Here is a 12,786-nt window from a genome sequence, read left to right as displayed (position 1 = left end):
CGCGAGATGCATGCCATCCCCTCGGTCCTCTCTTTATCGGAGTGTTTCCTCACGAGGTGAGCTCTTCGGTGGACAGGTGGGGGGCCACCATGAGCCCACGAGTGCTGGTTTGGTACGTCGTGTGGACTTGTCTCTTCCGTCTCCATCCTCTGTGTGTGAGCCTCTTCGGGCTCCCCAACAGCCCTTTCGAGTCGGGCCCCCCTTGGGCTGCACGGGAGCTCGCTCCATGTGCAGCGGCGGTCGGGGCTCTGACGTGGCTGATGGACAGGGGGGCGGAGCCTCCTCTACAGGTACGCCCGCTCTCGGAGCATTACTCCGTATGGCGGGATGTATGTTCCCTGGACAGCTGGCTGGACAGACTGCTCCAACGGGGTTACGCCCTGCAGTTTGCGTCTCCCCCTCCACAATTCAATGGGGTAGTGGAGACGATCATACCATCCAGGGAGGGGCGCCTGGCTCTTCGGTCAGAACTGCAGGAGCTCCTGACGAAGGATGCCATCTCCAGAGTGGAGCGAGAGGAGGAGAGCCGGGGTTATTACTCCCGCTACTTCCTCGTGCGGAAGAAGACAGGCGGGATGAGGCCCATCCTCGACCTGTCTCTTTTCAACAAGTCAATTGTGGTCAGATCATTTCATATGCTGACAATCAAACGGGTTTTGGAGTGTGTTCACCAGGGCGACTGGTTCACGTCCATCGACCTAAAGGACGCCTACTTCCATGTCCCCATCCTCCCGAAGCACAGGCAGTACCTGCGCTTCGCGTTCGAGGGGACATCGTATCAATACAACCGTCTGCCGTTCGGTTATTCCCTGGCTCCGCGCACTTTCTCCAAGTGCATAGAAGCAGCTCTGGCTCCGCTTCACCGGGCAGGGATGAGAGTATTATTTTATCTGGACGACCTGTTGTTACTGGCTCGCTCCAGAGAGGAAGCAGCTCTCCAGACGAGGGCGCTCGTGTCTCATCTGTCGAGATTGGGGTTCATTGTGAACTGGGCGAAAAGCTCCCCCATCCCATCTCGGTCCATAATGTACCTGGGGGTGATGTTGGACTCGGCCAATATGTCAGCGCGGCTCTCCCAGCAGAGGGTGGAGGCGCTGAGAGGATTATTAACTCTTTCCCCGCCAGAGAATTCTAGAATGTTTGCCAGCCAGCGCCAGCCTTTTTCACCATTTTCACCAATCTTTCAAGACTCACAGAATATTTTGTTCTTTGAATATGTAAATATTGAATACATCAAAAGAAAGATCAGAGCCTCTGCTTTCATATACAAAAAACTATTTTATTCAAACTTCATTCAATCTTTTTTTATCAGCACTTGAATATCGGCCATTTTCACAAAAAAACCACATTCCGGACAAAAAGCTGAGAAAACAGCACTTTTGTAAAACACACTTATTTTCAAGAAAAAAAAGTGATTTTGAGTTTACATTTGGATTCTTTTTACTTTCATTTGCCAACTACAGTTATATTTTAAAATAAATAACTAAAATAAATAAAAATGATTACATAAAATTATTAATTTTCTTTGAATAGTGTAGCACTACAACATTTACAAACTATATTATACATTTTTCTTCTCTTATACACTCAGAAATACTTTGTTTTTACAAACACTTAAATATCATTATTATTTTCAATAATAAAACATTAGTTGAACAAAAACCTGATCAAGAAGAGAGACAGCTGTGTCTTCCAGGGAAGTGCCTTCTCCGCAATAGGGTTTCATGTTGTAACAGTACTCTGTGTCAGAATCGCAAAGGATGTAGGATTTGAACCCATATTTGACAGGTTTTTGGGGATCGTACACCCTGAACGCTAGCCGTCCACACCACAGAAGCATACCCTCATCAATGCAAATGTTGGTGTTAGGTTGATACATTTGACTGAATTTAGATATAAGGTAATATAAGACAGGGCGGACTTTGTACAACCTGTCAGTGCTATTTGCTGGCCTTGATTCATAATCATTGGAGTGTAGAAATCTCCATATGATTTCAAACCGGTTGCGGGACATGACCTTGTTGAAGTAGGGGGTGACCAAAATGTCATCTGTAGACCAGTACATTTCAAGGTCAGGCTTACGAATGATATGATCAAGAGCAGCAGCATCATTTAGAGGTCCAGGATTCTCAGTGAAAAGGAAAGTCTTTTGGCTGCCAGTTCATTTCTTTCCACATCAGATTACCTGGACCAGGACCTGCACCTGGCTGGTTTACAGACCCTCTTGCTTGGTCACCAGGTACTTGACCTCCACCACACCCATAAGATCCACAGGTCCGACCTCTGCCTCTTTGCTGTGTTCGACCTGTAAATAATTAGAAAGACATTTTTTTTATTCAACAGTGTGATGTGCACAAAGAGAGAAACGTTATTTTTCGGCCTCTTCATATCACATCTTACCTTTTTCACCTTGGGTAGGTCTGTATAAAGGACACCTGGGCCTTGAATCCCTGGACTCTGTGTGTAAAATGACAGTAAAATGTCAAACAAATATTCATTTGGTAAATAGTTTGTGTACAAAATGAAAGCTAAATTATTTCTTTTTTTATCTTCTCTCACAAGTTAGCAGATGCTCTTGTCTTGTAGTATCTAATAATCATACAATCCAAGTAACATACTATCAAACTAAATAAAATATGTTATCATGACTCACCTCTTGCACCTACGTGTATGTCTGGACCTTGGAGACCTGGACTCTGTGTCTGGAAATTACAATAAAATGTCCGTCAAAAATTCGTTTTGTACATACTTTATGTACAAAACTGAGAGATATGTTATTTCGACGTCACGTTATCTCATGAATTATCAGATGCATATGCTATCATGGTGAATCAAAAAATAACGTGATCATATCTTACCTCTGACACGTCCTGAATCCCTCCATTCACTGTCGCCGCTGCTGTCTTCATCCAGATCAGTTTCACGGAGGTCAAAAAATGAATTATCAGAGTCTGTATCGATAATTAACTCTGTAGTTTCCGCAGCCGAATATCTCCTTGCTGGCGCCGGCATGTTTGTACTGTTCAAGAGCTTTTATCTCATATCTATACGGCTAATGTTGACTTTTTGACGCGCGTCAAACTCACATACAGACTGATAGAACTCCGCCCGCTGGAAAATAAGGACTAAGAAAATGTTTATTTTTTTTCTCTCTACTTTCCCGCGGGTGGTCTTGTTTGTTGGTTTTTGACCCCACAGTCCTGTAACTTTTTCACAATGTCCGCCAGAGCGCCCCCTATCGTATTACACTGAAAACACCAATTGACGGAATATTCCGTCAATGGCGGGGAACGGTTGGGTTCCAAATGACGGAATATTCCGTCAATGGCGGAGAATGAGTTAAGCCGAGTGAAGCCACACAGCACGGTGACAGCTCTCAATGTCATGCGGCTGCTGGGCATGATGGCAGCAGCCCATGTTGTTATTCCTCTGGGCCTGCTCCACATGAGACGTCTGCAGCGGTGGTTCATCCGTCAACGCATCGATCCCCGGCTGCAGCGGAGACGTCTGCTTCGCGTTCCTTTATCCGTTGCGTTGGACTTGGCCCACTGGGGGAATCCCCGCGTGACGTCAGCGGGGGTGCCCCTGGGAAGGGCTACGTCACGCATCTCGGTGTTCACAGACGCATCTCTCTCTGGGTGGGGAGGGACGTGTCTGTCCCGAGCAGTAGGAGGAGTGTGGCCGGCGCGCATGTCCCTCCACATAAACGGGTTGGAGCTGCTTGCGGTGTGGGAAGTAGTTGTTCACTTCTTCCCCCTGCTAAAGAATCATCATGTGCTGATCCGCACAGACAACAGGGCGACAGCCGCCTATATCAATCGCCAGGGCGGGGTGCGTTCAGCCCAGCTTCTCGGCATAGCCAGGAAGCTGCTGGTCTGGGCGAGTACACGGTTTCTTTCTCTCCGTGCTCTGTATGTCCCCGGCGAACTGAACCGGGGAGCGGACATCATGTCAAGGGGGGGTCCTCATCCGGGATCTTGGACCCTTCACGCAGACCTGGTTTCCCAGTTATGGGAAAGGTTCGGCAGAGCAGAGGTGGACATGTTCGCAGCACGCGAAAATGCACAATGTCCCCTTTGGTTCTCCCTGAGCGCAAAGGACGACCCTCCTCTCGGGGTGGACGCCTTTTCGCATCGGCTATGGCCGAGGACGCTCATTTATGCGTTTCCCCCTGTCCCGTTGATTTCGAGCTTCCTGGACAGAGTGAGGAAGGAGAAGCTGTGCGCCATTCTGATCGCCCCGCTGCGCGAGCATGCAATGTGGTTCCCGTGTCTACGTCAGATGACGTCAGGCGAGCCCTGGGAAATCCCTTGGAGAGGGGATGCCCTCTCGCAGGCAGGGGGCGTGCTCACGAGCCACCCGATCATCGGCCAGCGTCTCTGGGCTTGGCCGCTGAACGGACACATCTGGTAAGTATGGGGCTGGCTCAGGATGTGGTGCGCACTATTCAAGGCGCTCGGGCTGCCTCTACAACGGCATCTTACGCCGCAAAGTGGGCTGCGTTTCAACGCTGGTGCGGAGAGAGAGAACTCTCCGCTACTGCGTGTCCTCTGCCTCAAGTGCTTTCTTTCCTCCAGTTTTTAGTGGACCGAAATCTGGCATTTAGCACTATTAAAACATACACGGCGGCAGTTTCATCATGCCACGAAGGTTTTGGTGACCGTTCGGTGTTTTGCCACCCGCTGGTGAAGCGGTTTTTAAAAGGGGTACAGAGGCTTCGGCCGGTGGTGCGCAGCCTGGCCCCGCAATGGGATTTGGCACTGGTGCTGCGCGCACTGATTGTGGCGCCGTTTGAGCCTTTGGATCAGATTCCCCTACGTTTTCTGTCGGCTAAAACGGTTTTGCTCTTAGCTCTGACGTCGGCAAAACGTGTCAGTGAGCTGTCAGCTCTCTCTGTGGCTCCGTCCTGCCTCAGGATTCAGGAGGACGGTAGTTCGGCTGTATTACGGCCAAACCCGGCGTTCATGCCAAAAGTTATCACTAGCGGGTTCAAGTCGCGAGTGATCACGCTGGAGGGGTTTTTTCCTCCTCCCCATACATCTGGGGAGCAGGCGACCTCCCACCTGCTGTGCCCAGTGCGCGCTCTGGCATGCTATGTTGCGCGCACAGCTGCCATACGCTGTTCTCAGCAGCTGTTTGTTCACTACAGGGCACATTCTGTGGGACAGCCCCTGTCAACACAGCGGCTGTCACACTGGCTGTGTGACGCCATCACACAGGCTTATATAGCCTCAGGAGCTGAGCCTCCGGCGGGCATTCGGGCGCACTCCACCAGGGGAGTTGCTTCCTCGGCTGCCCTGCACGGGGGCGTGACGGTGGACGACATCTGCACTGCAGCTTCGTGGTCCTCTCCGTGCTCTTTTGTGCGTTTTTATCTACGGGATGCCTCCCGTTTCTCAATGTCTCACTCAGTGCTCAGCACTCTGTCTGCGTAAGAGTGGGATGTTCCATTTTTTCCCCTGATGCTGTCAGGCGGAAAATGGTTGTTCGGGGTGTTGTTGTGCTTGTGGTACCTTCCGGACCCAGTGTGGCATTGACTACATCCTGCTTCGCCTCTAACCCAATAGCGATAGCCTTAGAGGGCGAAGCCTATACGAAATAGAACGTTAGTTACGTACTGTAACTCCAGATTCTATGAGTATAGGCGCAGCCCTCTAAGCGGTGGGCCCCACTGACTCCGTAACGGCTGAAGAAAAGCCCTTTATTGGGGAACAGAACACACGGTCCCTTCCGCTTATATACCGGCAGGTTGACCGTGGGAGGGGCCCACATCGTGGGTGGGCGTGGACTACAACTTTTTCAGTGCTGCGCATGCGCGCGAGGGATAAACCCAATAGCGATAGCCTTAGAGGGCTGCGCCTATACTCATAGAATCTGGAGTTACAGTACGTAACTAACGGTCTTCATTCTCAGCTGTGGGCTCAAATCCAACCTCAGTCCTTTGCTGCATGGCGCCCCCCCCCCCCCCCTTTAAAAAAAGGCAAAAAAGGTCCCAAATATACATCTTGAAAAAAATATAAACTTTTTTAATATATGTTTGTCATGTTTGTCTTAGCTGGACAAGAGAGAAGAACTCATCAGATACAAATGTCCATACAGAAATAATTCAAGAAATCAATAAGAAAATGAAACAGCAATTTGATATTTTGTTTAAAAATGTATCGGAAAAGAATTTCTAAAATCTGAGCAAAGAAATTAGCAATATGACAGATCAGTATATAATCTCACAGTGATGTATATCCTTTGTTATTGCTCAAAGAATTTTCAAAGAAAAAACGTACAGATTTAGATGTAAACACTTTAAGCCAGGCTTTCTTTAAAAGGTTCAATTACTCAGAAGTCTGTGAAGCATCTCTAACAATCAAAGCCTCATTCATTTCTGCAGACATCTCAACGGCACGAGCCGGCCCTCAGGAAATCAGCTCATTGAGGCACCAAAAGTCCTCGAAGCCTCCTCCAGACTTTCTTTCCTGATTTCCGTCTGAAAGGCAGTAGTAGCGCTATACAGCCGTGTAGAATAGGCCATGATGAGGACACTTTATATCCCCCCTGCTCCAATCTGCGAAGCCTTACAGATCAAGCCTCACTGCACTGTTAACCAGCCTGGACTGAGCCGGAGGGAGGGGGGGGGGGGGGGGACACAGAGAGGGAGGGGAACTTGTGCCCCTCAAAGGCAACATCTGGGCCCTTTGTTGCCTTCTCCAATCGGCTTGCAAGAAAGGACCTTTCTGCACACTCTGGACACAAATGTGACACTAGCAGAACAAGGCAAACATAAGACCAACAACGTAAGAACAAACTCAGAGCAAACAAATAAAGCCCTGTGAGCATCTGATGACCTGCTGCAACAATGTGACAGAATGTCATGAGATGTTCTCTTTGTTTTTTTTAGTAAAGTTAAATAAAGAGAAGTTCTGTCTCTGGTCCGGGTTGGTGCATCCTCATTAGCAAGACATGGGGACAAACAGGTTTCAGTAAGAGGAGACCCCTGTGGCTAATAAAAAAGAGCTACGTCGAATCGTTGGCTGTTTCAGGGACAACAGTAAAAGAAAAAAAAATAATCCTGCATCCTCTTTTGATGAGCCCGTATCAGAAAGGCCCACATTCAAAACTGACCTGATGCTCCTTTCCTGCATGTCATTCCTCACTCTCTCACTTCCAGATTTCCAGCACTATCTACGTTCCCATTACTACGATAAAGACACAAAACACCAAGAATAAAATCTGTAAAAAAAAAAACCTTTTAGCGCTGCAGTCATGGCATTACAGCTCCAGCTCATCTTCTCCATGGCTGATGCAGCTATTTTAACCTCAGTCTATAAGGATTTACCACTAACCACATTTAGAGAGTTTCTGTTTCTATGGGTTGCCATAAAATTTCTTTTAGCTTTTAGTCTTGTTCTGTTCAGGCTACCTTGATGTATATTGTATGCTTACCGTAGGTTTTATATTCTAAAAACACAAGCAAGAAACTCTTTCAGGAATGTGTGTCCTCGTACAGAGTCTTTCTGTCTGCAGTGTTATGATATTTTTTACTGCTGTGGTCTGTGCCAGTATAAAGCTCAGCATAATCACAGTTTCTGGATGGATGACTACGACAATAGTAACAAATAAGATACAGAAATATAGACATCACAGCTGGTAGTGTAACTGATTACATTTCAAGGATTGGTCTAATTTATCCTTTTAACATTGTTGGTAAATAAATAATTTTAAAAAATCAATAATTTATCAAAGTCAAAATAATATAACGGAATATTGCAATTATAGATAGTTTTCATTATATTTCTCTCTCCCTTCATCCAGTAAATCATAAAAAGAAATAACAAACTGATAATCCATTTTCTCTCCTTGCAATCCATAAGTGAGTCTAACCTGCAGCAGATACCTCGGGACGAACTCTTCTACGGGAATAACTGGGACAGAACTCCTGTTCCAAAATAATTAAAAGGAGGCTTGTGGAGATTATTCTTGGTCAGGCGTTACAAACTCAAAATAAAGAAATCCACTCCTGATTCTTGTGTAATTCAAATCATCCATGAGAACAAACACGTTTTTTCTTAGCATTTTTCCAACACCACTTTTTAAGACTGCTTCGTACGAATGTTAGAGTTTAATGTGAACTCAAATTCAATCACAAATCTGTCTATCATTCTGATGGTGTCCAGCCTTCCCTGTGTTTTCCTGTGTTTCACTGCTCACCTGTTTCCAATTCAAATATCAAGCCTGCAGTGTTCATAAACCCGGTTTTCCATCCACTCTCTGCCAGATCGTCTGCTCACCACCAATGGTAGCATGAGTCAGCTTTATTAAGAACCAGTAGTTTGTTCGCTAGCTTCTTTAAGGATGTTCTACTGTTATTTAATACCTAGTGTTCCTGCCTGCCTCAACCTCTCTTTTTGGATACCTGCATCACTTTTGGACAATACACACTGCTTACACCGGCTACTGTGTTTTTCTGTTGTTTTGTCCCTTCGTTAAAATTGTAACGGTGTCAGCTTTTCAAAGAAAACGTCAAATGTTATTTAAAAGCTCCTCCCAGCACACGAAATGAAGAGTGTGGGGCAGAAAGGTGACACAAGATAAAGACCCAACATTAGTTGTCAACATGATAGAAGGAAACTTCGGCTTCAGTCAATCAACAAATGGAGATTAGCGGCCTAAGAGAGGGATTTAAAAAAAAAAACAAAAAAAAACAACAACTTAATTTAATAAAGGTTCTATGGACTAACATTTGTATGCACTGCAATAGTACAATACAAGTTTTGGAAACGTTAAATATACTCTTGCTCACAGGGAATCATCGATCGCTGGTTAATGAAAAGAAGGAAAATGAATGATCATGATTTGATGATAATTAGAAGTTGCCTTTTGATTGTCTTTATTGACGCTGATATCAGACTCATATGTAGTGGAGATGAAGGCTCTGATTGGTGCACTGACAACCAATTGCAATGCTGCCAAATGACAGCCAATCAAACAGTGTACACGAGAGTAGCTGCAATACAGGTGGAGGTGAACCACAATTTGTATTGGGTTGCTCACTAAATATCGATTCAAGTCACAAAAAAATGTTAAATTAGCCAAACGCTGTATTTCCATTTTACATACAAGATGCAACGGACAAACTATTCCATAGCAACAGCCTTTGATCGGACTGTAATTATTACAAAGACACAAAAATGATTACATTGCTCATAAAATGTGTTTAGATAAATGAGTTCATAACCACACTGACCTAACATCTTAAAACAAATTACAATTACTCTGAAATGCCTTCAGTTCAGTATATTACTATAAACCAGCTCTAATTTAAAGAGGAGAATGGGCCTCATTACAGCTTTTCACAAACTTTCTGGCGAAGCATTATGCAGGACATCATTGTCAAACTCCGCCTGGGTTCAATAATTCATCTACCTCCCAACAGATGACATTGTCATAGTGCAGAAACACAAGAGCACTGATGCAGGGAGACACACGCAGCCATGCATTATGCAGGAGCGAAACACACACAACTTATTCTACAAATACCAGCACTCACACACAACTTTAGGTAAGACAATGTCATGGGACAATAATCCGAATAAGATGTGTCCTTTATGAGAAGTGGCTGCAACGTGTAGATAACATATGAGCGTGTAGGGGATTTGATCAGAACTGAGTGGCAGCACATCTTCATCCTCCTGGTTCATTCAAAAATGCTAAGTTACTATAATTGCTACAATTGCCGGAGTTCTGCAGAAAAATCAACCCTGGCGACTAAACAAGGCTATTCAAATGGAAGTAATCATCTGGTCATAGAGCTTGTCTAAAAAAATGATGCCCCCTTTTCAGAGAAAGTAGACACAAACTGTGTTTCCACATACTGCTTCTTGTCTATCAGCTTTCACTGGATTACTTCAGCACTCACTAAAATCAAGATTTCACATCTTCATGACGCCAACAAATATCAAACTTGTCTCCAGGCTCCCGGTCAGGTAAACCTGTACACTCAGACTTTGGATGATGAAATGCCAGACAGGCTCTTGTATGACCCGGGGCAGAGAAAGTAATCCTTCACATTGTCTTTTAAAAAACACTCTCCACACCAGTACTTCTTTAAGTGTGGGTGCAGAGACATTACAGGAGGAGGCGTATGTGGCCTGGGTGCTAATGGTGAGCAAATCCATACATTATTTGCAATCTGTGTGCACAGATTCTTAAATATGTACGTACCTCCTTATTGTCCTTCTGCATGACTGAACACAAATACAAAACTTGTCAATGAATCACATCTGCTGGGACTCTTTTACAGCTTACAGTGGCAGTTATAGGGAGCATGGCGGATATTATCAACAAGTCGTGGTGTTAGCAAATGTATGTTCGCTCTCATGTTGGGTAGAACTACGCTTTAGAAGGAAACTATTGGATCTGCAATTGGATTATACACCTTTTATATCATATGTGAAGCACACTCATTGAAAATGCCCTTAAAGAAGGGCTGTGATTTTTGTCAAGCAAATATGCCTGAGATATATGAAGTGTAATCTCCTTCTGAGTACTAATGAAATGGATTAGGTCATTTTCTCCTCGGCTGCCTCCAATTAAAGCCTGGAAACAACAGCATCAGCAGTGCCAAACCTTCTCACTCTCACACTCCTTCTTCACAAGTGTACACGAGCGTAACAAGTATCCTACCTTCAAAACAGCACTCTGTAAGCACCGAAAACAAAAAGGATCCTGCTGGGGTTGGCTTGTACCTCTGAGTCTTCTAAGAGGACTGCCCATGAGCTCCCAGAGCCTCACGTGGAGTTTGACGAGTAATCTTTGAATTTCATGATTTTTCTATCCACTACCCGGCTGAAATGCTCAATAAACTTACAGTAGATCGTGTCCACTACTTCATTGCTTACAGCTTGTACACATCCTTGTAAAGTTGTATAATAAAATACTTGTTTTTATCCTGGACTCCAGCAAAGTGAATCAATCAAGTCAAGCCCAAAACCAAATATCTCAGACAAATCATGTCGTGTGCAGCAGGCTCGTCACTCACTTAGACCGTAACTCTGGGGAGATATCAGCCATAACCGGGGGATGAAAATCAAACCAGAAATGAAATCAAGCTATTTCTTCTTTTAGTAAGGGGTGTTTTCCTTCTAAACGCAGCAATGACATGAGAAAGAATCCTATCAATGGAGGTCTTGACTGATCTGGATCAAGACTGATCTGATCTGGATTTAAATCAAAAGTCCACCCAGTTTGAGACCGAGACAAGACCTTTTGAGACCTTCAAAAAATTGGTCTGCAGACGGGTCTGGAGTCAAGGCTGATTTCAAGTACTACAACACTGCCAAGGACATTAGTGCAGTATAAGTGCACTGAACTTCTTGTTGATAAATCTGCTTAGATGTTGTAGCACATCTGCTGCTGTTCTCTCTCTGTTTCAATTACACTTCTCATTAGAGAGAAACATCCACTATTGACTGGCTTCCTGCTATCATCTGCTGTGTTTACACTTGGACTCATTAATAATGCATTGCTGCCTATTCCATGACTGATATGCGAAGTAATGCATTAACATTTGACTTGGTGGTGATTAATGGGTCATATCAGAAAGCCTCTGGCACAGGGCATATGAGACTCAGGCTCATTTAACAGGGAGCTTCCTTTTACCCTGACAGAAATCTACACTTACTTCATATACTTCTGTCATCCTTAACATTTTTCCTTTAAAGCTGTTTTCTAATGTGCACTCCTGGTAAAAGCTACATAATTACGGGAGGACTGCTTCGGCGATCCTTCCAATCTAGCTGCTCACGTATGTACCTCACAGCAGGAGACTGTCCCTGTTAAGCAGGGTGAAGTCTGTGTGAAAAATTTGGCTTGGGTTTCCATTCACATGTACAGCTCCTCCGCATAGAGTTTTTCAGGAGCTTTTCGAACGTGTGAAAAGAGTTTAAGACTATTCTGCATCTTACATTTGTGAAAGTACGACTGTGATATGTATGAAGTTTTATAGTGTTAAATGAGAGCCACCATGATGGACTTTCATTTCTGTCATCCACAATCATTTTCTGTACGTGTGTGGGATTATCTCCACCCAAAAGCCCCCCCCCCTCCCCCTTCTTCTGCGCTATTCTGACCTAAGACTCAGTGGGGAAATTTTGCTGGATATAAAGCTAACAAAGGCTCAGCGAAAAGGTTGGCAGGTGTCGATAACTGCCTATATATATATATTTAAAAAAAAAAAGAGGTGAGAAAATAAAGAGGGAGGTGGTAAGTGAGTGTGGGTAGCAGGTGGTTAGCGTGGTGGGGGGCCTGGAAAGGATGCTCAGCTTGGGAACGGGAGTGAAAGAAACAGACACAAAATTGTAGTGAGGAGGACAGGACGGGGAGGAGGGAGGAGAGTATAGAGGAAGGAGGGAGGCGTGGACACTGTGCCTTCTCCTCGGCTTCACAGTGTGTGTGATTACACACGCAAAGGGCTGAGGCTGTCAGCCTCCCTGTCATGCCACTGTGCCGACTCCGGGCTTTATCTGAAAAAGTCCTGGTGATTAATGAAGCCGGCGAGGCGTTCTGTATGAGGTGGACGAGGAATCATCAATCTTAATGAGCTATTCACCATCCCTATATCTACTTTGGGGGGGATATAATGTATTGAGCTCGTGGAGAGCCTCCGCTCCTTTAAAGTATGATAACGAGAGAGAGAAAGGAGAGCCAGAAGCTTTCCTTCTGAGACTTAAGACACGTCTGCTGACGAGGGATGTAACGGTAGTGGGAACTGCAGAGACCATCGTCCCATGCACC

The 12,786-nt window shown here is 45.2% G+C and overlaps 1 protein-coding gene and 1 long non-coding RNA gene across 3 annotated transcripts in view; both read right to left on the bottom strand.

Annotated features, from left to right (window-relative positions):
• Nucleotides 1-12,786, bottom strand: part of LOC306831128 (kelch-like protein 29) — a 142,158-nt gene that overhangs the window by 57,771 nt on the left and 71,601 nt on the right. The window lies entirely within an intron of this gene.
• On the bottom strand, nucleotides 1,187-3,344 carry LOC306831141. The gene is made up of 4 exons (XR_013780061.1): nucleotides 2,859-3,344; nucleotides 2,654-2,702; nucleotides 2,401-2,457; nucleotides 1,187-2,305 (listed from the first exon to the last, which is right to left on the bottom strand). It is a non-coding gene; the product is annotated as an uncharacterized lncRNA (long non-coding RNA).

The sequence above is a fragment of the Symphodus melops genome (genome assembly GCF_947650265.1).
Source record: "Symphodus melops genome assembly, chromosome: 1".
Taxonomy (NCBI): domain Eukaryota; kingdom Metazoa; phylum Chordata; class Actinopteri; order Labriformes; family Labridae; genus Symphodus; species Symphodus melops.
Note: the sequence above shows the minus strand (reverse complement) of the source record. Positions and strands in the feature narration are given on the sequence as shown.